Source organism: Brachyistius frenatus, unplaced genomic scaffold, assembly GCF_029030835.1.
Source record: "Brachyistius frenatus isolate BFR_SWC_R1_liver_20210118 unplaced genomic scaffold, ASM2903083v1 Contig_10, whole genome shotgun sequence".
Classification (NCBI taxonomy): Eukaryota; Metazoa; Chordata; class Actinopteri; family Embiotocidae; genus Brachyistius; species Brachyistius frenatus.
In genome coordinates, this window is record NW_027210609.1 from 5154906 (window position 1) to 5179724 (window position 24819).

At 39.0% G+C, this 24819-nt stretch overlaps 1 protein-coding gene across 1 annotated transcript in view; it reads left to right on the plus strand.

Moving 5' to 3' along the window:
• The window catches only part of LOC138616609 (cadherin-22), a 148267-nt gene that overhangs the window by 32452 nt on the left and 90996 nt on the right, over positions 1-24819 (plus strand). The window contains exon 2 of the mRNA XM_069691046.1: positions 5920-6044. The gene's annotated coding sequence lies outside the window, so the exon portion shown is untranslated. The remainder of the gene's footprint in view (positions 1-5919; positions 6045-24819) is intronic.

Below are 24819 nucleotides of genomic sequence, written 5' to 3' on the forward strand. Positions count from 1 at the left end.
CCAATTAGAAAGTCAACTTGGATAAGGCAAAATCAAAATGCAGAGTAAAAACAGCCAGATATCACACAAAATACATAACAAGGGTTATTGTGTAATAGTTTTGCATACAAAGTAACATAACATAATCTACTAGATGATTAAAAATACATCTAAATGCAAGGTACATTGCAGAAATAGATATAGTCAATGTATAGTAATTATTTCCACAACTTCTTTGGTCTTCCTGTCAAGGACAATATGCTTGCTTCTATTTCCTAAAAGCTTATTTGTCTTAATGTTGATGTCATGTAGCTCTAGATTCAGAAGTTTGCTTAAATTAAAGAAAAAAAAAAGTTCAGATAACATTCAAAAAAATATTCACCTTCCATTTATATTGTCGTAACAGCGGTACCGGGATGACAGAGTTTGCCATCCGGTATTTAAAATTCTCCAGCTGAACTAATTATGATCTGTTTGTGTCTATTGTATACTCAGTGTAAAGCTGTAAAGTCCATCATGCTTATATGGGAATGTAAGGTCAATGCTCATGAACAACCAGTTTATTTGATGATCACCAGTAGCTTTAGGCCTGTTGGTTAATTAATCAGGAGAGCACGGCCTTCTGGGCTGAGAAGATACCAAGACGAGTGGTGAGTCTTAAGAGTCCCATTAGAGCTCAGCCCGTGTTCATTGAACTAAGGGTACAATGCATAACCATCAGTTTCTTAGTCTAGTTGGGGATGTTCATTACTGTGGTCTGAAGGAAGACGGCAAGGAAAGAGCAAAGGGTCAGGAAAGGGGTGGACAAAATGGGAGGGGAGCGGGATAAGGAGACACGGAAAGGATAATTATATGGAGGGCCAAAGGAAAGGTGGGAACAGAAAGTGTAACAGGAAGCATGAGATGCTGAGGAAAAGAAGGGGGATAGAAATAATAAGGGATGGAAGGAAAGTGGGGATAAGCGAGGAATGGCGGAGAAGGAGGGGGCAGCCAAGAGAGGGCTGAGTGGAGCTGAGGAGGCGCTGGGCCTGGGGGATTGCTCTGCGTTTATCCTCCTCTGCAGCAGGCTTCTGAAGCACTACCTCAAGAAAAGACTTTAAAGCAGGGTGGCTGCTGCTCTGTGCTGATCTGTTAATACCCACAGATACATGAGGCTTCGCCATAGTACTCTGGGGGTGGGCTGGAGCGGGACAGTGTGTATGTGTGAGTTAGTGTGTGTTTTTCGTTCTGTGTTCAAGGATCATATCATATCTCTACAGACAATATTCCGTCCCCACCGTTTGCTTGCCCTAACTCACCCGGAGACATGAAGTTACCAGAGCGATTAAAAGATTAGATTGGGCTATCGTGTGGCTGTGTGTCAGCATTGTCACCCAAAGCTGCTGCTGTGAGGGTGAGACAGGGAGGTAGGAGGGATATGACTATCCTGTTTTAAGATCCTGTATAAATAGACTCCTGCCTCTTGGGAATTGGTGTAAAATACCCTCAGAGCCACAATATGTGAAAAAAAAAAAAAAAAAAAAAAAAACACTCTGGGAGGTGAAAAAGCTGCCTGGGGATTTGAAATGGATGCTTCATAGAGGACCATGTCCTGTGCTCTCAGGGGGGACCCTAATAATTAATTCAATGAATGTAGAAGAGTGGGTGATGTGGTAATGGGGAAATGTGAGGATCACTTTACTTTGGCTGAGCTCTCCTTTATTATAAGTGAGTTTTTACTGAAAATGTGAAATTATAGTTTGCAGTTTAAAAAATGTTGTTCATGTAAAGTCAAGTGTGTTAAAATGCTCTTTCGAAACTACATACGAGAAATAAAAGTGTCCCATTTGGCAAATCAGGATAACATTTTTACAGGCTGTGTAAAAGAACACTCGAGACCATTTTACCATAATTACTTTCTGCTGGACAACATGCTTTCCTCTGCTGCCCCAGCTCTGTTTTCAACACTTTTTCCTCAGAATAGAGCTATTTCTTGTTTTTGTTGTTGGAGAAGAGCCTGCAACTAAATAGTGTCCTCGACCAGACAAAGGGATACATTTTGCTAAGTTTGCACATTAACTCCAGTGCTTTGTCTCTTGCTACAACTCCACACTAAATGTAACTCTGGCAGAGAAAATGCAATTACTCAGTGGATTTAGCCAACAATGACTTTATTTGACGCTGTAAAGGTGCTCTCACCTAACTCATCCCTCATGTGATTAATTTTGGATGATTGATTAATAGGATTGATAATAAATAATATGACAGGGAAAGATACCGCTAAGTTTTAATGGACAAACACATTGAGGTGTTTAGATTGTGTGTGTGTGTGTGTGTGTGTGTGTGTGTGCGCGTATTTCGGTTAAGGTAAAGATCCTTCTGATAATTGCTTTTATTTAAGGATAGCCTATGCCAAAGTGAGGGTAAGAATTGGAGTTAGAAATACAGCAGCCATGGTTAGTGACAAGAGACAGTAACAAGGGAATGTGTACATCCCAAATTCTATTGTCCACCAGCTCCATCTGCATCATGTTCAGTCTCCCACATTAGCCACCAGAGCTGATTTCCACCATTTAAGTCAATGCTTCAAATCCCACCGGTCGTGCCACGATATATGTCAGCAGCGTCCCAGAAGGGGGTTGGCGCTACGCTGCTCTAAAGATAGGCACTGGGTTTATTTTTTGACAGAAGCTGGACAGATATTGTGACAAGCAGATCGGCCGGGCATTAAGTCAGACAGAAGAAAGCAAAGATCATCTAATCAATCTTCAAAATAAAACAGGTGCAGACTTGCAATTGTATGTATTTGAAATAGTTACAAAATAATAAGGAGGATTTAACAGTGAAAACACAGCAAGCTGTAAAAGCTTTTTTCGGTTTGCTACAGTGTAATGTAGGAAATAACAAATATCAACACAAAGTGGACTGAAAAAGAAACCGTTTAATAATGTTTATCTACTAGAAGCACAAGAATCAAGAGAAAATCAACAAATCAAGAATAAAAAAAAAAAGGGCAGAAAAAACGCTTCACTTCGGTGAGGTAAGCTGTGCAGTAGACGCAATGTGATATGTACTCTATGTACAGTTTTCTTACTAGTCCTTAAAATGAGAAATGTTTTACAACTACATGCCAACCAGTTGAATAATAAACAAATGGTTTGTAAATGATTACAAAAAAAAATCACCATCAATATAAAAGACAAAACTATTACAAATTTCTATTTTGGGGACAAGTACATAATACCTGCAATGACACAATTCCTTTTATCATCATAGCAGCAACCACAAAGGAGGAAAAACAAACGAGTAGTAGAACAGAAAGAAAATAACAATGGAAACATTGCTTGTTGGTGTTTGATCAAGATAAGCTCAGAGATTCAGCATCTCTTCTAGACCCAGTGCAACTGTTCAGCAATAATCTCTTGAAGATTCCTTTTTGTTTTTCACCACTGTTTGACTTTCTGTCAAGCTTGACAAAACTAAGCCCGCTTACACATTTAAACATTTAGTGTGTCAATTGTTTTGCATCGCAGTTGTTTTCATTATGAATGTGAGGCCAAAAGAGCAAAAGAAGCAAAAGAGGAAGATCGACACATCCAAGTAACTCAGGTTTAAATAATATATTTTTCGGATGTTATTTTAATTTGTATCGACCCAACAAGTGTTAAAAAGGACACAACTCTTGAACACAGTGTTGTAGTCGTAAATGGGCACAGTTACACCAGACATTTTCTTTTGTGTCATTCACTTTAATGGATTGGTTATGTTTTGTTTATTTTAATTTTTTTCTAATAGTTATTCAATAATAAAAAAAATAATCTCATTGTTTATACAACTATAGTCTTCTCTTCAAAAATATGTTCTTAGTGTTACTACTGCTAGATGGTGGCAGTTATGCACCTGGAAATTGTTTGTAAACTGCCATTAAGCAACACAAAAGCAGATCATGTCACTATCAGGCGTTTGTAAAATGTGTTTTAGATGCTTTCGGAGAAACAGGAGAACCATTAAAGCAACACTACAATGTTCTCTGTGGCAGTCTTTTGAAAAATAAACAAAAATGAGATTCATTCCAAACTCTGCTGGGGAAAGTTAGGATATCATAAGTCCACAGCTGAGCAGTTATTTGAAAGCAAAGCACCAATCACACGGTCCATCCCCAGATCGACACTCAATGGTTATCTTTGTCACCAGACAAAGTAAGTCTGATGTTGGACATGCAGAGTAATCATGCTTCCTATCAGATTTTTTTAATGTTTGTTGGCATTATTTGACCCCTAGTTTAGCACGAATGAGTCTCTTTATCTGTGTGTGTGTGTGTGTGTGTGTGTGTGTGTGTGTGTGTGTGTGTGTGTGTGTGTGTGTGTGTGTGTGTGTGTGTGTGTGTGTGTGTGTGTGTGTGTGTGTGTGTGTGTGTGTATGAGAGAAGATCTTTGAATAATAGTCAAATAGTTCCCAGCCAATATCAAAGAGCATTTTTGCTTAAAAGGCCCATTATGAGTAAACTATCGTCTGTAGGTGTCTGCTTGAGTCTTTGTTGTTTCCTATTGACCCAGGCCTCTCATCCACTTGATCAAAATTACCTGTATTATTGGTTAACAGGCTATTAGAATGACTTGGTTAACCAGGCATGTGATGTTACCCACAGCAGTCTTTAATGATTTTGTAAAGAACAGCAGCAGGGGGTCACTGCTCTGTCATGCATACAGTAAACAGAGCATCTGCAGCTTGTCTATGTATAATACACACATACATTATTATATATTTTAAACAACTGTATAAACAACGGTTTAAAAAAAAAAAAAAAAGAAAGTAAAAAAACCTGAGACAATTTTGTATATCTCAGCCTCAACAGTAATTAAACTATTCAAAGTTAGCATTTCTTGCCAGGTTGTTTTGGACTACAACAGATTCAAATAGGGTTCATTATATTGTGTCCACCCTCTATTAATACATTACACTTTACAACTATTAAAAGAGATTTACCTTCTGCTGTGACAAAACTGACAATACATGGCATTTCCTTGAGCTTATAACGCTTTTAAACTTTAATAGCTAGATATTTTTCCCAGACTGGAATTTTCTGAAGAGTGATATCTGACTATATCAGTCCATCAATCATGATTTGGCTCTGCACAATCTCGCGAAGCCTCTTCATTGGTAGTTGTCCCTAAACATTTTAGAACAGCAACCTACAGTAAACGGCACAGAGCAGAGAGTGGTTGTTCATGAATCAACCAAACAACCATCTACTCGGTTCAAATGACCTCCATTCCAGCTCGTCGGGAGAGATTGTAAATAATGTTGGACTGAATTAAGAGGCCTAAATCCTGGAGCTTCATCTTGCTGACAGAATCTGTGGCTTGTAACCTGGACACACACTTACAGGGCAACTGGGTTTCAGGGGAGACTCTGTTTTTTAATACCATCATCAGGACAAAGTTTGTGCGATTAGACCAAAGTTAGACACTAATTAACAGTTAAATAACTGCACAGCAATCTCAAGGGACCCCTGCGTCTCACACTCAAGGTAAGAGAGGAGGGGCAGTGGGTCAGAAGAGGTTTGGAGGGGAGGGGGGTGGTAGATTTAAACCGGGTAATTAAATGTTTGAGACTCCTCCTCTTCCACTCCTTCCTGAAGCATCCCTCGCTCTCTAACCTTCACCCCAGATGAAAATGGCAGTTAATGATGGTGTTTTTTAAAACCACTTTAGCGCCTGTCCTATAGCTCAATCTTGTTCTCTCCAGAAAGACCACGGTTTTTCTTTTTTTTCATCCTTTTTCCATCCTGGGCCCACATCATTTTTCTCTGCCTTCCATTAGCAAATTGCTTCCCCCTCTTGTTTCCACCTCCCCACCTGCCCCTCTAACACTCCCATTAAAAGTCTAACAGGGGAATTTATTCATTTAAACTGGAAAAAAAACAAAGAAGTTCACTCCGGGGTATGTTTTGTTTTTCAGAAGTCGGAGAGGAGACAACGAGCTCGAGAGAGACTAATGTTGGATGACAAGGTAAAGACAACCTGAAGGACCTGAGAGCCATCATTCGCGGCAGCGTGGCAGCAAGGTCATCTGGCTAAGGGATAGTGAGTCTGTTATTTGCATATACCGTGGGCCATGAGGTAATAAGGTCTGCTCAGCTTCTCCATTTTAATCATTTTAAAAAGTGTTAGGACAACCATTAGTAAACTGACCAGCGGACTGTTTAATTTGCCCACCTATTATCTACTTTCATGCATGTGTTGGCATGGATAAAATAATCCTACACATCTTGTTTTGGAGAATAAGAAGAGGAAAAATACTTTATGCAGGCTGTATAATTTTGTTGTCATGTTGTCCAATTGGTGTTGAGAACAACCATTGAACATTCATTCTAGTATTACATACAGAAATTGGTTGACAGGCCATAAAATTACAGGTCTGGATTGAGAAACTGGGTTGTAATAAAGAAAACTCCTCTGAGCTCCTCTCAAAAGTACAAAAGTGGTGGTATTAAGTCTGTAGGTTTGTCTGAGTTGCATATAATCACAACAATAATCTCTTCCTGAACAAATACATTCATTACATTACATTTCATTTAGCTGACGCTTTAATCCAAAGCGACTTACAATAAGTGCATTTCAACCATGAGGGTACAAAACCCAGAACAACAGGAATCAAGAAAATACAATTTCTTCAAGAAAGCCAAACTACAAAGTTCTATCATTAAGTGTCATTTTAAGCGCTACTAAAGTTCTACTGTTCAAGGTAAAGTCTGAAGAGGTGTGTTTTTAGTTTGCGGCGGAAGATGTACAGAGTTTCTGCTGTCCTGATGTCGGTGGGGAGCTCATTCCACCATTTAGGAGCCAGGACAGCAAACAGCCGTGATTTTGTAGAGTATTTAGCTCGCAGCGAGGGAGCAACAAGCCGATTGGTAGAAGCAGAGCGGAGGGAGCGGGCTGGGATGTAAGGTTGGACCACATCCGCAAAGTGCTGAGTCAGTCAGTTTAGAGGCCTCACAGACTGCTCCTTGTCTTAATATGTCTCGTCCTGTGTCAGGTCTTTGGATATCAGGGTTAATATCTAACTGAAGGATCCAATCTTCAAGATTATGTGTTTGATTTTGTTTACACCATCTGCCATCAGATGTAATTGAATGTACTGCATGGTATAATCTGATACATCCGGGGATGATGTTTTGCTGCTGATGTCGTGTGTGTGTGTGTGTGTGTGTGTGTGTGTGTGTGTGTGTGTGTGTGTGTGTGTGTGTGTGTGTGTGTGTGTGTGTGTGTGTGTGTGTGTGTGTGTGTGTGTGTGTGTGCGCTCCATAGCCCAAAGATATCCTTAAGGAATCCAAAATAGCCTGTAGATGTCCTGCAGGAATAAGCCCCAGCCTTATTGTAAATCATGCTCTCTGAGCTAAAGTCTTAAATCATTAGCATGATATCCCCTACATTTGATTAAGGTATTGAAGAATGCTACACATCCTAATGAGAGTACTGTAGGTTTCTATCCATCACCATGTCCAAATAGAGCTGACTACACTGACAAAGGTTTTGTTTAAACATCAATATTTTTATACTGCTGCTGTAATTTGAATAGTTATATGCTTTTTCCAGATGATCTGTGACGTGATTATTACTATTATTAAATTATGCTTTTCAATCGTCTCTGAACATTTGACACAGCCGTCATCAAATCAGACTCATTTGATACTTACATTTGATATTCACATTAACATTTCAGCACAAGGCTGCCATGTAGCGTGATGAGTGAGCAGGTACAGTAGAGTGTCAGGGTCAGGCTCAAGGACATTTTGAGATGGCTCAAGGCTGTTTTTGTTACATAGTGGCTCTTGAAGTGATTAACTTTCTCCTGTTACAAGTGAATGCCCTGGCTTGCATAATACTTTGAAGCAGTATTTTCAATTCTTCTTTTAGTGATTATTCTTTTAAATACAAACGCTTCAAAGAAAACAGTTGGTCGATTTACTAAGAGTATTTGCGTCACTGATATAAGGTGCAAATCGCTGTATTTAAATGAGGGGTTTGTGTGTGTTAAAGTGATTCCAACAATGGAAAACAGGGCGACCGCAAAAGGAGAAAGAAATCTGATTGCATTGAAATTAAGAAATATAAATATAACAAGAACAAAACGCTTTATAGCAGATTATCAGCAAGAAAGTCAATACTGTGGAAAAAAAAAAAAAGGCAGGAAAAAAAAAGGCTTAGTAATAAAAGGTCGGCAAATAAAACAGTAGGGGCGGTGGATGAGATGCCTTTGACAAACACCAATCAGCAGGTCCAGATCTTTATGTAATGAGCAGGTGACTTTTCATTTAGTGTCTCGCGAGTGCTCGGGAGCCTTATGTCCCTGTGACTTTTCATTTAGTGTCTCGCGAATGCTCGGGAGCCTTATGTCCCTGTGAATTCTGTGGGACACATTCAGCACCTGTGACAGCACACCTGAATAACGGGACTGTGTGGGATGTCTAAGCAGCGATACGCTGCGATGACCCAGAAGCAGGACGATGCTGAGTCGTAAGAAGTTTTTTAATTGCTGGTATTTTGTGGCTCCTCCTTGTTGTTGACTGTCAATCATCATTCAGTTCATTCCATAACTCAGAAATGTCATCGCTGGACAAACGATATGTCTAAATAATGTTTCCCTCTGTCATCTAAAATTTTTTTCCACAGGTGTAAAACCACATATTGTTTGGTTTCCCTGCGTCTACTTCTAACCACAATAAGAGCAACCATATCTCCACATTTGCGGACTTAATTAATACGAGCCTTTCAGTCGTACTAAAATACTAATAATACATTTCTACTTTCAGGTTTAGTAATATCGTTGCGGGTGCAAAATATTGCTATTTGCATTTCCCCTCCCAGTATGTTGCACCTTCAAGTAGAGACTCCCAATATTGCATATGCATTCAGGCAAACACGCAAAATGGACAACTTGCACATTTGAAAGACGCAATCTTCACTGCACATCATTAGTAGATCAGCTTAGAATTTTTTTTGCGGGTGGTATGGAGTTTGCACACGGAGACCTTTGGTAAATCAGGCCCTATATCTTGGTTGCTTAATCCTCAAAAACACAGACGTGGAAACAATACAACTTGTGGTTTTACCAGGATCTATGTGCTTGACTACAGAGCTGCAATGTCAAAGGAACTTTTTTGGACAGCCCGGGTTCCTAAATCAAAAGTCTGATTAATGTTTACAAAACAAAATGTTATGTGACTGGCAGTTTTTTAAATTTGTATTTAACATTTAATGTTAAAGCTTATGTGGTGGTTAAGTGCAACTTCTAAAGTGTATTTAGGCATGACAGTCGCTGAGCTTACAGTTTTATCATATGAATTGCTAACAGCGAGCACGCACTAAGGATTATACTATTGACAAAACTGAAAACAATAATCTAGAGCCTAAATCAATTTACTTTTAAAGTATGGTTACAGCACGATGGTTTGTAAACAACTGCAATGACAAAGCATTTCTAATTTCCTACCATTGTGATTCATGTCTCTGACCGGCTTTTCTCTGTAATAATTGTGCCTGGGGCTTAACATGCCACATGTATTTAAATCGATTCATCAAACCACAATAACAGACAAAACATGCCTTCCCAGAAGCAAAACTGAAATCATTAAAACCGGTGGACTTAACATTAACCTACTAAGGTCGTGACATTATCCTGAGGTGAACTGTGTTTCTGTGAGAACTCCATAGGCTGTATATAAAAATGTACAGTACGTAGTTTCCAAGTCTTATGTGACTTAAAGTTCAATACCACAATAGGCCACAAGAGGCAGGCTCCAATAGACTCTTATTTAAAAAGCATCAACTTCTCTCGTGAGATACAAAGTCAATACCTTTTTTTCTATAAGACATAATGGTGTCACTCCCGTTGGTCAGTGTTCTAGTGGTCGATCTGAAAATAATTGCACAATTAATTAAATAATAGGCTTTAAAGACTATCAGCATACCTGATTTGACATGCCATTGGAGTAGGGTTACAGCAGTATACCGGTATTACTGTATACCATGATATAAAAATAGAAGGCTCTCATATCATGCACAAGTGCGTATTACCGTAATTGAAAAAAAGAAAGCAACAAACGGAGATGTGCTCCTGAGTGTTGCGACTCTCCTCTCCTTCTCCGCTGCCTGCCAGACAGAAAAAGTGATTAAAATCAGCCGGGGATATCTTTGGACATCTTAAAAATGATCGTGAGATTGTCCCCAAGGACGGATATCCAGTTTGCCAAAAATGTAGACGCAAATGACCCCAAAGGCAGAAACACATTCAACATCTTCATGAATCCCTTCAGAGATCAAAGTATGTGTCACGTTTAAAACTTTAATGCCTAACAAAGATTGTGTGATTGTTTAAATGTCAATCATAAAATGGCTATTGGAATTTTTTTCCACATACTTCCATAACGTTTTAAATAATCAGAGCACTTATGATGCACTTCAAACAATGTAACTGATATTACCAATAATAATAATAATAATAATAATAATAATAGTAATAATAATAAAATACCATATGCAGTGATACTGTCATACTGTGATATTTTCTGAGACGGTTATCATAGTTACAAATCTTAATCCGTTGCAACCCTACATGGGGGACAGTCAGGTTGCCTGTATAGGTAGACAGGCAGTGTAGTGTTCTCATGTTGTCAGTCAGATCCATCCCTCACTCCACCCCAGCTCCACACTCTCATCCACTTCTGGCTCCAAAAAAACATGATGGTAACAGCCTAGAGTAGAGGCTTTAAAATGGCACACTTTACAAACCAATGGGTGATGTTAAATGCCATTATACAAAAAATGTAACATCCAAAACCGGCAGCCCCTCTCACTTTGTTGCTCTATTTCTTGTCTGGGAACAGTAACTTTCTGGGTACCTTGACTTTACTGTGAGGTTGCCATGCGTGCAACGCAATAGCTTGTTTTTAGACACTATGAATTTTGTACAAAGTAAACAAACAAGATTGCTGAACTTCAGATGTGATCTTGGCTTTTTTTTTTTTTTTTTAACCTATGGACAGAGGCAGGCTGACTGTTTACCCCTGTTTTTACTGTCTTTATGTTAAGCTAACTGTCTCCTGCATGTAGTGGTACTAAACTTCAGCGGTATCAATCTACTCATTTAATACTTGGCACAAAACTACTTCTGCAGGAGGAAATGCATTTCATGTTTTTATACAAGGTTCAGCAACAGCTTTTCCCATCCTACCCCCCCCCACCACAAAAAAAACAACAGTTACAGTACATTTCAAAGCAGCATCATCAGAAATACAAAAAAGAGGATGTTTCATGTGAATTGTTGTAGGTTTTTTTCACCGCCTCAGAGGATCTGCAGTTCAAAGAGGTAGACTAGTGAAAAGTGTGTCACTGGTACCAAGCCAGGATGAGGTATTACTAGCTTTAAATCCTTCTGCACTGATCAAAACCAGACTCACTACACACATAAAAAAAAACTTTAAACAACACAAAGCCCGTCACACGCACGCACACACACACACACACACATTGATGACAATAGCTTGAAAGAGTATCATAGTGTAATCTACTGCTGACTGTCATCTGGCCTGTGAACTAGACCACAAATGTCACTATGTGCTCACAGAGGCTGTAGTCTTGTTTTATTTTCCCTTTCTGTAGAGCATTTATTTGTGTCCATTTATAACTACAGTTTTATCAATAATGCATCAACAAACAAGGCCAAAGCATCGAAGATATTGTTGTTATACTGTGGTTGGGGTGTTCTTGTATACAGTAATTCAGTCCTTGAAGTGCAGTAGAATTCTGTTGTTTAACATACATTTCATTGTATTATTACTGTTTAACAATAAATTAATATTCAAATGTAACCCTTAGGAAGAATTATGCTTTTGGGCACTGGAATGATGAGATGGGAAGTGCTCTTTAGAGTGGTTGCTCCAGCCCCTGAGGTTTAACAACGAAAGATTTGGATTAACTTCTTAAAATGAAAATACTTCTGTTAAGTCTGCATGTCTGAGTTGAGGGTTTTTAGGCTTTTCCAAGGGCTTTCCCAAATCTCAAATTCTCACAGTTTAGTTTTGTAAAAAGGTGTAATATACAAACTTCAAAAAAATGCGTATTTATGTGGGTGACTTTGGCCATGTCAATATTGGTTTCTGCCATAACTATTTTGCGTATACTTTGCGGGCTCTCTGAAAGTGTATGTGTGTTAGAGTGTGTTTTAGTCTATCTGACTTCATTTGCTCACGCTCATGTACGTGTATGCCTCCATATGTCTCATAATCCGGGAGACTGGCACACATCATACCGTTGGGAGCTATGGAATTCAGAGCGGTTCTGCCACATTCATCAGTCTAAAGAAACAGAAAGCGAGAACTTATGTGCTAGTGTTTAGCACATTACACAAAATAAAGAAAGATTTTGCCTGTGCACAGGGAACAGCTTCCTCACTGGATGAGGAATCTGGTGTGGAGAAGATTCAAAAGGACAATTTTACACCAGCTTATGAGGAAGGGAGTGAATAGAGGGCTGCACACTGCCCAGGGACTGCTAGATGTTACACAAGGGAATCCATCTGCATCAAGAGTGACCAATGGTGGAATGATTCTAAATTGCCACTGAAATGTTTTTGGGGGTAAAAAATGGTTGCCAGTTTAATTTGGCATATCTTCCATTACCTTTGCCAAGGTGGTTATGTTATCTGTTTGTCTGTGTGTTATTAGTTTGTACGATATCTCATAAACTACCCCACAAATTTCAATCACACTGGGGCATACATCTCCTGTTCACATTAATATCTAAATACAGGATTTTTTTTTTTTTTATACACTTTATTAATCCCCGAGGGGAAATTTCTTCACTACAGCAGGGGGGCTCTCAGGGGGGAGATGCTGCAGCAGGCTGCCACTAGCGCGGCGCCAGGTAACCTGACCTGAGGTGCATGTTTTTGGAAAAAAGTAGTGCAGATTAAACATTTTGAAGATACCGCTCCTATTGAAATAACACCTATAAAGAATAAAGGTCATTGAAACTTGCCAGAGATGCAGTCTGAGGGCTTTCTAATAACTGCACACATTACTGCAGAGTAGTGTCGAATGGGCAAAGACATGATACCATGTTCTCTACAATGTAATTTAACATGTTACGTAACACAAGTCAGTTATTGCACGACATTCAGTTTTGGCCTTTTAAAAGTTTAACTCCTTCCCTGTAAAAGCTTCCATTACGACCGAGTATTTGTTTATTTGTTACTATCACAAAGCATTTACTGAGTCTCTTAAGCTAGAGTACTTTTTTTTTCAACAGAGAATTGGCAATGTCAGCCATGTAATAAAAGTTGGATATGATATATAATGTCCAATATGGAACCAGCAGGCTGGTCTGGAAAGCCTAAAACACTCACGCTCAGGTACATACTTTATGGCATGTGTCCTTTATGAAGGTTACCAGAGCAATTAATTTACTGTCAGCCCTTAACAAATCCAGCGGGAACAGTGAGATCATAGTGAGGTTGAAATTAAACAAAAATAAAATTACAAAGAAATAGCCACGAAGCAGAACTACAGAAGTAACACGGTTACCGTTGGAGGTGGTCAAACTTTCTCGAGCAACAATGGTGCAAAGAGAGGGGATGATTTCATACTGTAATTCAAATATATAGCTTCAGAGGGCTGATCCCATAAAAAGCAATGAAAACACACCCTAGAATGAGACCACTGTGTGTTCAAACCTTGTTATCCATCTCCAGAGACACTGTGATTCCATGGCAGATGGGAGAGGTGAGAGGCAACAGCATAGTGCACACTGATCATTACACTGGGAAAACTGTGTGTTTGTGTGTGTATCTTCGATATTGAAGCAATAGCTGGTCTGATCATGCGGTGTTAGCCATGGCAGGTGGCTGGCAGTCAGGCATGCTCCAATGTTAAATCCAGCTCCTGTTGTGTTTATTGATCTTTTATCTTTTATCAAGTAACAGACAGGGCCTTTTGTTTTTGCATCTGTAAACACTAGTGGTGGTTTCAGGCTTTGGAGTTGATGTAGACATTGTAAATGATAACAGAACAGTAAATATATGGTTAGTGCATACGGAGTGTACGTGAAGAATTTGCCCTTAAACTTGCTGCCACTTTTCTTCTTTAATTATAGTCTTCCCGGGTTAAATGCTGGATATATCAAGATAGTTGACTAAATTCAACAAAGTCTACCACAATACAAAGCAAGCTATTATCCCTTTCTTGTTTTACCATACATGCTGTTTCACTCATGTATTGTACTATAATTAAATGCTCTACTGAGCTATACAGCCAAGCCAGAGCCTCCCATGATTCTTACATTCAAAGCAATAGGTTCCCATCCTTGCTCTTGGTTTCTAAAGCTTTCCTTACATTTTGCAAGCTCCTTCTTTGACTTTCTTCTCCATCTTGAACCAGCAGAAGAAGAAAAAAGTAGAGGGAAAAAAAGAAAATCTACAGTCACAAAGCTGGAATGTAAAATTCTGTTAGGTGCTGCCGCCTCCTCGGGTGCAATAGTGAACTAAGGAAAGGGAACCTTTGAAGAAGCAAAGGGACTTTTAATGAACAGGGCCGTTATTGATCTGTGGACAAAACAGTCGTTAATTATGTGTGGGTGGGTATTTAATTGAGGGAGTGAAAGGGGGTCTCTGCTTGCTATGCTAATGCATGGTCAAGAATTAGGAGAATTTGATTGAGTCCTGTGCCATCGGGGTAAAGGATGAGACACGAACGATCATTCCACTGATGCCACTAGATCGTCCTCTCTCCCTCTTGCACTTGTGTCTTTTTTCCTTCTATCTCTCTCTGCATCTCTCTTTCTTTGCCAAGTACCACTTGCTGTGTTATGCCACTGTTTCTTTGTCTCCAAATTAGAAGGAAATACCCTCCATCTACCCATATTCCTAAACTTTGGGTTGTCCTCTGTCATCTGTTCAGCGCAGTCTTGCAAATCTTTTACTTTTTGACTTGTATGAATGACAGCGGTGAGGATGTGTCTAAAGCAACAGAGAATTTGGAAGACAAGCATATTGAGTCAATATGTTGTGTGTGTGTGTGTGTATTTGTCTGTGTGTTTATGTATTATGGCAGCCTTGTTTCTTTAGTTTGTGCAGTCTAGTGTGTCTTTTTGATTTGTAGTTGTCAGTCATAATCAGGCAGCCAACTGTCTCATAGCTCTGCTCAGTGAGTCGTATTATGTGCAAGCAGAACTCTTTTCCCTCTCTGCTGACTGTCTGCGCGGACCTTCGTAAAACTGAAGGTCATTTCATTCAAATGATTATTCTGTTTACTTACCAGGACTGAGAAACAAATCCAAGTATTGACAAAACATCCCTTGTTGCTCATGCAAAGTGGAAACATTTCAATGAAATCACCTGTTGTTTACAAAGTTGTATCCTGTTAAATGAAGGCTTTCAAGCGCACACAAACCTTGACACTTTACACAAAGGGTCATTTGGGTTACCTGCGTGGAGAGCAATCAGAGGATTTTGAAGTCATCATTCGCAGCGTGGTGTGCACCATGCTATAACCCCCATCACTCACATCACAGACACTTCGGTAGATGAATGGTGGTGTTTAACCAAATAACTACACAGTATAATCCCTACAGGGGATGAATTGTGTTGCTTAAGCATGAGTGTATAAGCTCAGCATGACTTCGATTCTCATTAAAGGAGGCTTATTTATCTCTACACCTCCCAAAGAATCAAAGCTGGCGTCGTCAAGTCTTTGGGCTGGCAGTAATTACCATACCCATCAAGTAGCTTTTATAACGCCTGTTCTGTGTCATAAGAAAGATGTGCAAAGCTATTACTCACTTTTCACAGGGTGCAAGTGCTGAATGCATTCTCAAAATGGATTTCTGTAAAGGGAAGTTCAAAATATAGCTTTGCCATCCTTGCCTGACTTGAGAAAAGGGAATGGTAATTTGTAGTTGTAAGTTTAAATCTCTTTTTAAATGCAGCTGTGCTTTAGCGTTTGTGAGCACCAAGTTAAAAAAAAAAGTTCTATAAACTTCTGAGATTTTTCTGAATAATACTGGCAAAAAGAAACATAATGCACAGATTTGAGAGGAAAAGTTTCATGTTTAATTTCATTTTTCTTTATTCTGTTTTTAACCACCATTTCATTAGAATTATCAAATCATTAATGTTATGACTACTTTAAGATCGTCATTGTTTAATTTTGCTGTATTCTTATCAGCTCCAGGTCCAACAAAATTATAATTTAATGTCATTTTGCAAATTAAATCTATGTATGCCTAATGGTAGATAACCTAATTTGTTAAGGTATTGTGCAAATTCAACATTATTTCACGTGTCATTTCCACCGTTAAGTGTCCTATTTGACACAAGCGATTGCAGGACCATAAGTCATCCTCCAACGCACACTTTTTCTCTGTGCTGAAAAAATGATCACGGGCACTTCATAAATAAACTAAGTCCTACTGGTGTGAATATTTTCAGCCCTACTTTAAATTTCAGCGCAATTCCTGGGAGTGATAGTGGAATGCTTGATAAATATGGGCACTGGTCCTATATGATGAAACGCAAAGCAACTGCCTCAGCACAGTGCATCCAGTAACCAATTTAGCATATGAAATGATAAATCCGTTTATTAGCCCTAGTTGAGCTATACCTCTTTAATAATGCAAAGATAAGATATGAAATGTTCATCTCGTTTCAGAGTCTGGTTACAGAAAATTCCTTTGCTGATAGTATTGTGTGACTAGGCATAATGCCCCATTGCTACTTGGAGGGCTATTACTGTCATAGTAACCCAACAGGGTATCATTAAATGGCTAGCAGCTGTGACTATTTGTTTTTTTGCCCCATAGCTGTGTTTGTGTGTGAGCATGAAGAGGAGAATGTACATGCTCAAGTGTGCAGGCTTTTCTGTGTGTGTGTGTGTGTGTGTGTGTGTGTGTGTGTGTGTGTGTGTGTGTGTGTGTGTGTGTGTGTGTGTGTGTGTGTGTGTGTGTGTGTGTGTGTGTGTGTGTGTGTGTGTGTGTGTGTTTATCATGCATCTGCTAGTGTAGCATGTATCAAGTGTGCCTTTGTGTGTGATCTACAATGCTCTTTTTCTCCCAGGGTCCATAACTTACAGTTGCTGTATGATGAATGTGTTGCACTGTGGTGTATGTGTGGCCTTAAAATGAAACGGTCTGTTGGCCCCTGTGGGAGCATATTGTGGTCAGACCATTACTGGTTTGGATCTATTGATGGTTTGTTTGTTTGTGTGTGTGAGTTTGTGTATTACATTGTTTTGTTTTGTCTTTTAAATTAGGTGTACTTCCCCACCAATTAAACACATACTGTAATACATGGGATTTTTAAAGTTATGTACAAATATTGTCTTTTTACTTTTATACGAGGAAAAAAAAAAAAAAGATCTGTATTTAAGTTTCTCTTAAAGGCAACCTAAATGTGTGAAAACCGATTTTTCTCCAGGGGAAAAAAAAAAAAGGTTTCCCTTTCCTGTTAAAATGAAATACAATCGATATCAGGTGGAATTAATGCTATTTTTTTTTTTTTATCCAGCTGAAAACATTCCACCTGATATTGGTGTGTGGACATACAAAGCAACCCCAGGGATTGGGGTTTATGGCTTGTATCCAATGCACAGACAATATTGATCTCGTGTAACCTCGACCGTTGTCATACCCCACCATTATCAAAGTTGTATTTATTGCGTGGATTTAACAGATCTTAACCCCATTCACTTTATATTTACATTATTGCCTTTACATTTTCATTTTTTGTTATACTTGACTTTTATAAATTTGATCAAATTTAATAATTTTGTCATTACAAGAACAAAAGGGATATTTGCAAAAGTTACTGGCAATTTAGATTCATAATCCCATCAAGAAAGCATCTTATTGGTCCCAGATTCTCTCTGCGGCAGATGTTATGGTTCTGATCTCAACTTTATCGATGCAAATTAGGGCTGTTTAAGTCAACTGGTGATTACACCACTGATGTTATTTCATTCTACTACTGTGCAGTGAAGAAAATTAATTGATAAATAAAACATATTGATGGATATTTTACTTTTAACATCTAAAACGCTTGCGATGTACTGTTTTTTTTTTTTTTTTAAATAGCCTGACATAGGTGACATCAAACTATTCCAATCATATTGACTGCATTGACATTTAGTGTCGTAACATATTTAAATAAAACTTCTACATGGTTGAAAATCTGCCTTTGCAGCAGAAAAGACAGCCAAGTATTAGCCATATTATAGGTGTAGAGTGGATTTTCCCTGAACAGTCATCAATTATTTACTTGTAAACATCATTATTTGATCAAACTATTTTTCTATGCTTTCTCGTGAATGTGACATGCTGTTTCTGTGTGTGAGATACGTATGAGAGATTTATTCATATCTGTGCACTTACTGTACTCGTGTGTCTGTCACTTATCACTCGGTAGAGCGAGGCTGAGGTCAGAAGCAGCCAGTTACTCACTGCCTTGGACAGGAAAGGCAACCCACACACTCTACTATTACCTGAACACCTTCAGGGCTTTACAGTCTCTAGCTTAGCACAACTGATAAACCATTCTGTTTCTCTCAAGACTGCAGGTGTCTATCAGTTCTTAGCATTACGAAATCTTTTGTTCCTCCATTTATTAAAAGACAGCATCGATTTTAAATTTGTTATATTAGTCATTTTGGTAAACGGGTAACAATACATGACTAATTTCTGTTTGGTGTAAAATCAGTCTCCCTTCAATTACCGATGCCTTTGTAGCTTTCCTTCTTCTGTCACAAAAACCTCCTGGAGCTTGACAAGTGATTTTCAGTTTCCAGTAGCAATCTCTGCTAGTAACCCCGGCCTACCAGGATATAGCATAAGACCATTACCATTCATGGGAACAACAAGGCAGAGCAGAGTTCCTATAAGACTAACAGCAGTCTTGTCTCCTTGTGTTAAATCAGCTCCATGCTCTGTTTAAAGGTAATGTTTCTTGAAGCTTTGCTTCCCTTGTTTGAATTTTTGCGATCTGTGGAAATGTGTTTTCTCTGAAGTACAATCAGGCTTATGCTAATGCTTTATTTTGGCAAGGTGGCATGGTCAAACTTGGAGGACACTGATTGCTTGTGTCCTCCACTCTAATGCTCTTGTTAATTCTTCGATGAAGTTGATTGCCACATTCAGATGTGAGGAGGGGTTAGAGAGGGAAACTGTTAGCGGTGCAATGACAAGTTCCTGCGAGGGCCTGGCATTAATTCAGCTACACTGGGTTGGTTCACTTCTTGTCTTTGCCTCTCGCTCTCTGCCTCTTTGCTATTCACCCTCTCTCCCTTTTTTTTTTTTTTTGTCCCTCAACTGCTTCACATAACGCTTCAGGAATTAAATTAGAGCTTGCAAAATCTTCAGACATGCTTATTACTGGGCTGGCATTGTTGTAATGTGTCTGACCTTGACCTGTTATGGATTAATCCAAGCAGACAGGGCTGAGCAGGCTCCCCAGCTGATTCCCATGCAGAGCACAGACACCAGTTGTGTTTACCAATCTGAGATGGAAGAGGAGAACAAACAACAAGTACCCGCTCCTCACTCAGGGAGTGCAGTACAGACTCCACTCACACTGTCAGACAGTGGGAGAGGAAATATGTGACACTGCATCACTCTGTGTATTTTAATATGAAGAACGGAGAGTCCGATACATCCTGGCCAACATGTCCATGTGGGCTACACTTGGTCTCAGTTGGTCAACTCATATGGACTCCATAAATGTCTGGTTTACAAAAAGGGCCATGAGCAAAAAAAAAATCATCCTCATGATTCACATGGCTTTTGTCTTCACTGTTTGGGCCAATGTGAGCTACCAAAAGTGTGTAACTACAAAAACGTCCTTTTACGAATCTTCTTTGTCTTTTTCTTCCTTTTCTCCTCCTCCTCCTCCTTCTCTTTCTCCTCTTCCTCCTCCATCTCCTCCTCCTCTTTTAAAAAGCTGATGATATTAATGGTCAGAGATGTACTTCGGTCCTTAAAACATAAATGCATCTGAACTAGTGATGTGCTCAGTTTTCTTGGTCCTTTTAAATACTGAAGCAGCAGTTTTCTGAATCATATGTCATTATTTGAGGGCTTTTACAGGGAACTGCGAAAAACACAACATTACAGTAGCTGAATCTACCAAAAATAGAGACATGTGTTCTTTTTCACTACCTCCTTTGGATACAGATTCTCCCATTTGTATTGTATTTTGAGTTAGTAATGGTCTGTTTTTGTTCCTTTGTCAACGTCACTGTTGAAAATGTATCACTGCATCGTGGTTGCTGAGTCAGGTTTTCATCAAGGACAAGATGATCTCATACTTTTCTTTTTTGGCACCAAAATTGTGGTGTACAGTAATAAGAAAAGTTTTTGTTTGGCATCAACAAAGCAGGATATATTTTCAATCCTTCAATTTCCACCTTTGCTTTTAATGTACCTTACTAAAACATAGAGAACAGTTTCTTCTTCTTTCAAATATGGCGTCTGTTCCTTTTTCGTGAAGGCTGAAAAAGCACTCTATACATCATTTTACACAGCAGACGTAGTCAAGTAGGAAATACATTCAAGTAAAAAAACAAAAACATCTGAATCAACACTCCCTGAGCTTGCTCAGTATAGCCCTCTGTCCTGTATGGAGTGCGTTTGTTGTGTCTACAACCCAATGGCCACAGATCCCTGTCAGTCTGTCAATCTGGTACACTACAGGAGGGAAGCAGATAGTATACAAGCAACCACTGCTCCACTGCTTCACAGACACACTAAGGCATAAACTTGTGAAGCTTTTTCACGTTCTCTAAATTATTGTTTTGAAAGTGGTTGCCAGAAAAACTACATTTTCTAGTATTGTCCTTTCTCTATTGCACTTTTCTATAAATGAAAACCTCATCTTCATCATTGCTATTCTTCTCACCTGGTCATCCATGATTACATTGTGCTAGTTGCATTCTCTCTTTCTCTCAAACAATCCTGTCAAATGACAGCACATACAGTATGACTGTCATGTAGTTTAAAATCCTCAAATTAAGTGCAGGAATTACTTTAATCGCATGCAGAAATAATACCACAACAGCACTCAACAATATACAATTAAAAATGCACGCTGCTCAAATGTTTATCTTCTAGATGAGTTCATATTACTTAAGTGCACTTACCACATACGCAGACAAGTGCAGAAAAACACATTTTAATAGATTAAAAGGAGATAGATTATCAGGTGGTGTTCAGCAGAGAGTAATGTGGGTGTAGGCGTGGGATGCTTTACCCTAGCTGCGCCGACTGTGGCTCACGGCTTCAGTTTTCTTCGCTGTGATAAACGTATGTTAACTCGGCTGGTATTAGCCTTTGCACTACCACTCTGAAGGGCGGACCAATCAGCTGGCAGTGTTGGTGGTTAAAATATTTTGTCCCGCCCCTCCTTCACTGGGATTGGACAGATGGTGGCAGTGATGAGTGCATGCAAATCGCCACACGTTAAGCATTCAGTGCAGAATAAACGGTCAGCACCTCGTCAAGCTACTGCTGTTCATTAAAACAATTTTAAAAATATGCTGTACTAAGGAAAAAATTCTTTGGTGGACATTTGCCGTAGGTAATTGCAGCAACTGCAACTGCAAACAATTCCCTTTGGAGGGTGCCCAGAGCCATATATTCACTGGGTGAAATTGGGTTCTGGTTTGCACCAGGCTTTGGATGCTTTGCCTGTTAAGGACAGAAGTCTAGAGGCAGGTGAAGATCATTATACAACATGCTCATCACACAGTATATAGTCTAACCAGCATTAAGGCAGTAGGTTGATTAATTAGTACAGTCCCCATTGGATTCAGGGATCCCAAACCAGGTGAAAAGATATTTACCAGTCTCCATTGTCTATCAAGCTGCACATTATGCTTTAGCTTTCTTGCCACACTACACAGTAATTTATAGGGCATATACTATATTATATGCAGAATGTAAATGCAGTGAAAACCAAGGTGGTTATGGAGCCGCACAGTCTGTTGCCATCACAGACTTTACTTCCCGAACTACATTACACTGTAGAATAGATAGATAGATAGATAGATAGATAGATAGATAGATAGATAGATAGATAGATAGATAGATAGATAGATAGATAGATAGATAGATAGATAGATAGATAGATAGATAGATAGATAGATAGATAGATAGATAGATAGATACTTTATTAATCCCTCAAAGGGACTTTTTTACGCTACAACAGGGCAAAGCAATAAAAATGAAAAATAGAAAGAGGTAATAAAAAAATCGTAAATATTAAGAAAAAAAAATTAAATGCACATTATATACAAATAAAAATAGAATAATATTAAATTAAACTAAACAACATTGAAATGAATTAAACCAACAAACAACAGTGCAACAGTGTTATTGTTGTGTGAAAGATTTGGCCAGAGGTATGTCATTGTACAGTCTGATTGCAGTGGGTAGGAATGATCTCCTGAAATATATGAATACATAATATGTGTGAGGTCTGGCTGTCTGTTGGTAAGCATCCTTAACTAAAACAAACCGAGTCAATTCTTAAGTGACATGGTGATGATTTTCCAAAAGAAGACCATATACTCTGCTTCTATGTAGGTCATTTAGTTCTCAAAATCCTCTGCTCCCAACGGTGCTAATCGCTTGCCTAAATTTAGTAATCCTATTGGCAGTGAGGGCAGAGATTCTCTGAGTTTGGCTTCTGCAACACTTCTGAGGAGCCAGCAGAAATGTTGTCTTGCTGGTTAAGCTAGTTTGACGATCTTCAAATGTAGAAATAGATGAATGAGTTTAAACTAAAGAGTTTAAAGTTATTGTGTTGTTGTTGTTGTTGTTGTTTTATTGTTATTCATTGTTGACAAGGTCTGTTCCACATAGAGGAAGTTACTGCACACTGAACAAAATGTATTTTGACATTCAACCGCTCTTTTACAGAATGTAAAATAAATGGCAAGAAGAGATTAGATGTGGATGTCAGGCCACTGGTGTAAATGAGTGGATGTGTAGCACATGAAGTGGATGAATGTTGGTGTGAAAAATGATTTGAGAGCTAAACAAAGCACATGGAGAGACTCCCTGAGAGGAGGGGTTTTGTAGCACCTGACTACATTGTGCTAAGGTGTTCTCAGTTAGTGGAAGGACTTGACACCTGTTCTTAAACATGCTAACATAAAAAGAATTATAGTATAATAAGACATGAGGGGAATTCAGTGTTCATAAATTCGAATGCAGGCCTATTCAATGAATGGGTTGCTCGTCACGCAACACACTAGATAACGCTTATATACCTATTGGCCCGTACGTGCAGGTGTGTGCCATTGCATGGGGGAATATATCTATTAGCATTATGCTGTAAGTGTGAGAGTTATTTGTAATCATTAATTGACTAAATATTCTGTGCATTCTGTGTATTCCCAGTGATCTTCCTACGCGGCCATGTTCCTTTGACGTTAAATAGCCTTGGTCTAATGTAACTCAATGTAGTATTACTTTGGGCTGATTAAAGGGTATGTTTTTGGACTACAAAAGGTGTTTAGTGGTGTTTAGGTGTATGATGTTTAGGTGTATGATAGTGCTGATGATGTTTTGTTCATTAGGGTAGTAAATAGTTGGAGCAACGTAAAGCCAACTGTGTGGGTCAATGTGGTACAATATTTGTGTGATGAGATGCTTCATTTCAACATGAGGCAGTTCATAAACCGCTCAACAAACACATATGGATTTTGACAGCTAGCTGCAGTTGAGGTATTTCAAACCCAGTATCACACCAAAGCGTGTACTATACCCGTCAGTCCACTACAGCCTGATGTTTCAGTGTCATGTTGTACATCGCAGATGAGTCCAAACCACGTAGTTACATTTTTTGTTTAAAAAAAAAAAAAAAAAAGCTTAAGCACAAAAATGACTGTTAAGGTTAGGAAAAGATTTCTGTAAAGAAATCCACTTTGCTTTCTCTCACAACCGAACCCCAGTCTCCTGGGCGAAGGTCATGAGTTTGATCAATCCAACCTCCCCAACCTGCCTCCCTCCTTGGTTTTTTATCGCTTCTGTACTCGACCCAGGTCATATGTGCAGGTACTTTTCACACCAAGGTGAGGAAAAACATGACACTGACACAGTATCCCCCTGTGGACTGACGTATTACATACTTTAGCATGATACCTTGCTGTGTATTTAATGTGATGTCATCACCTTCACATTTTTCTAAAGGTTTAACACATCGTTTGTACTTGTGCCTAGTTGTAACAAAGTGATTTATCTAACTTCCATACTCGACATAAAATCACACTGTAACCAATTTCTATAGTATCATGCTACACACACACACACACACACACACACACACACACACACACACACACACACACACACACACACACACACACACACACACACACACACACACAGTTCAACATGATCTCATGTGAATCAAATCATAAGCTACTATCTGAAACCAGAAGGACATACCTATCACTTCTGGCATTTGCAGCCCACCCACACATGTTCTTAATGCATTCATCCTTTTCCCATGCACTTTTAAATGCATGTGTTTACCCAGAGTCCAATTAGTAGAGAATATTATTTGCATTTCCAGTATGCCAAGTCTTATCTTTATTCCTTTTTCGTTTTCCATATTTCTGTGGTAGAGTTATCTCCCTCTCCAGTTGTTTCCGCAGCAGCCAGCAAACTTGAGTCCCTGACCCCTCATTTGGACTCTCGCTTGGCCACATAGCCCCCTATTAGCCCTAAAAGACTCTTTCTCTTCTCTATCTTATATTCTGCCTCATTGTACATCTCTTTTGTTGTCTTTCTCTTGCAGTAACTGCACTGTTTA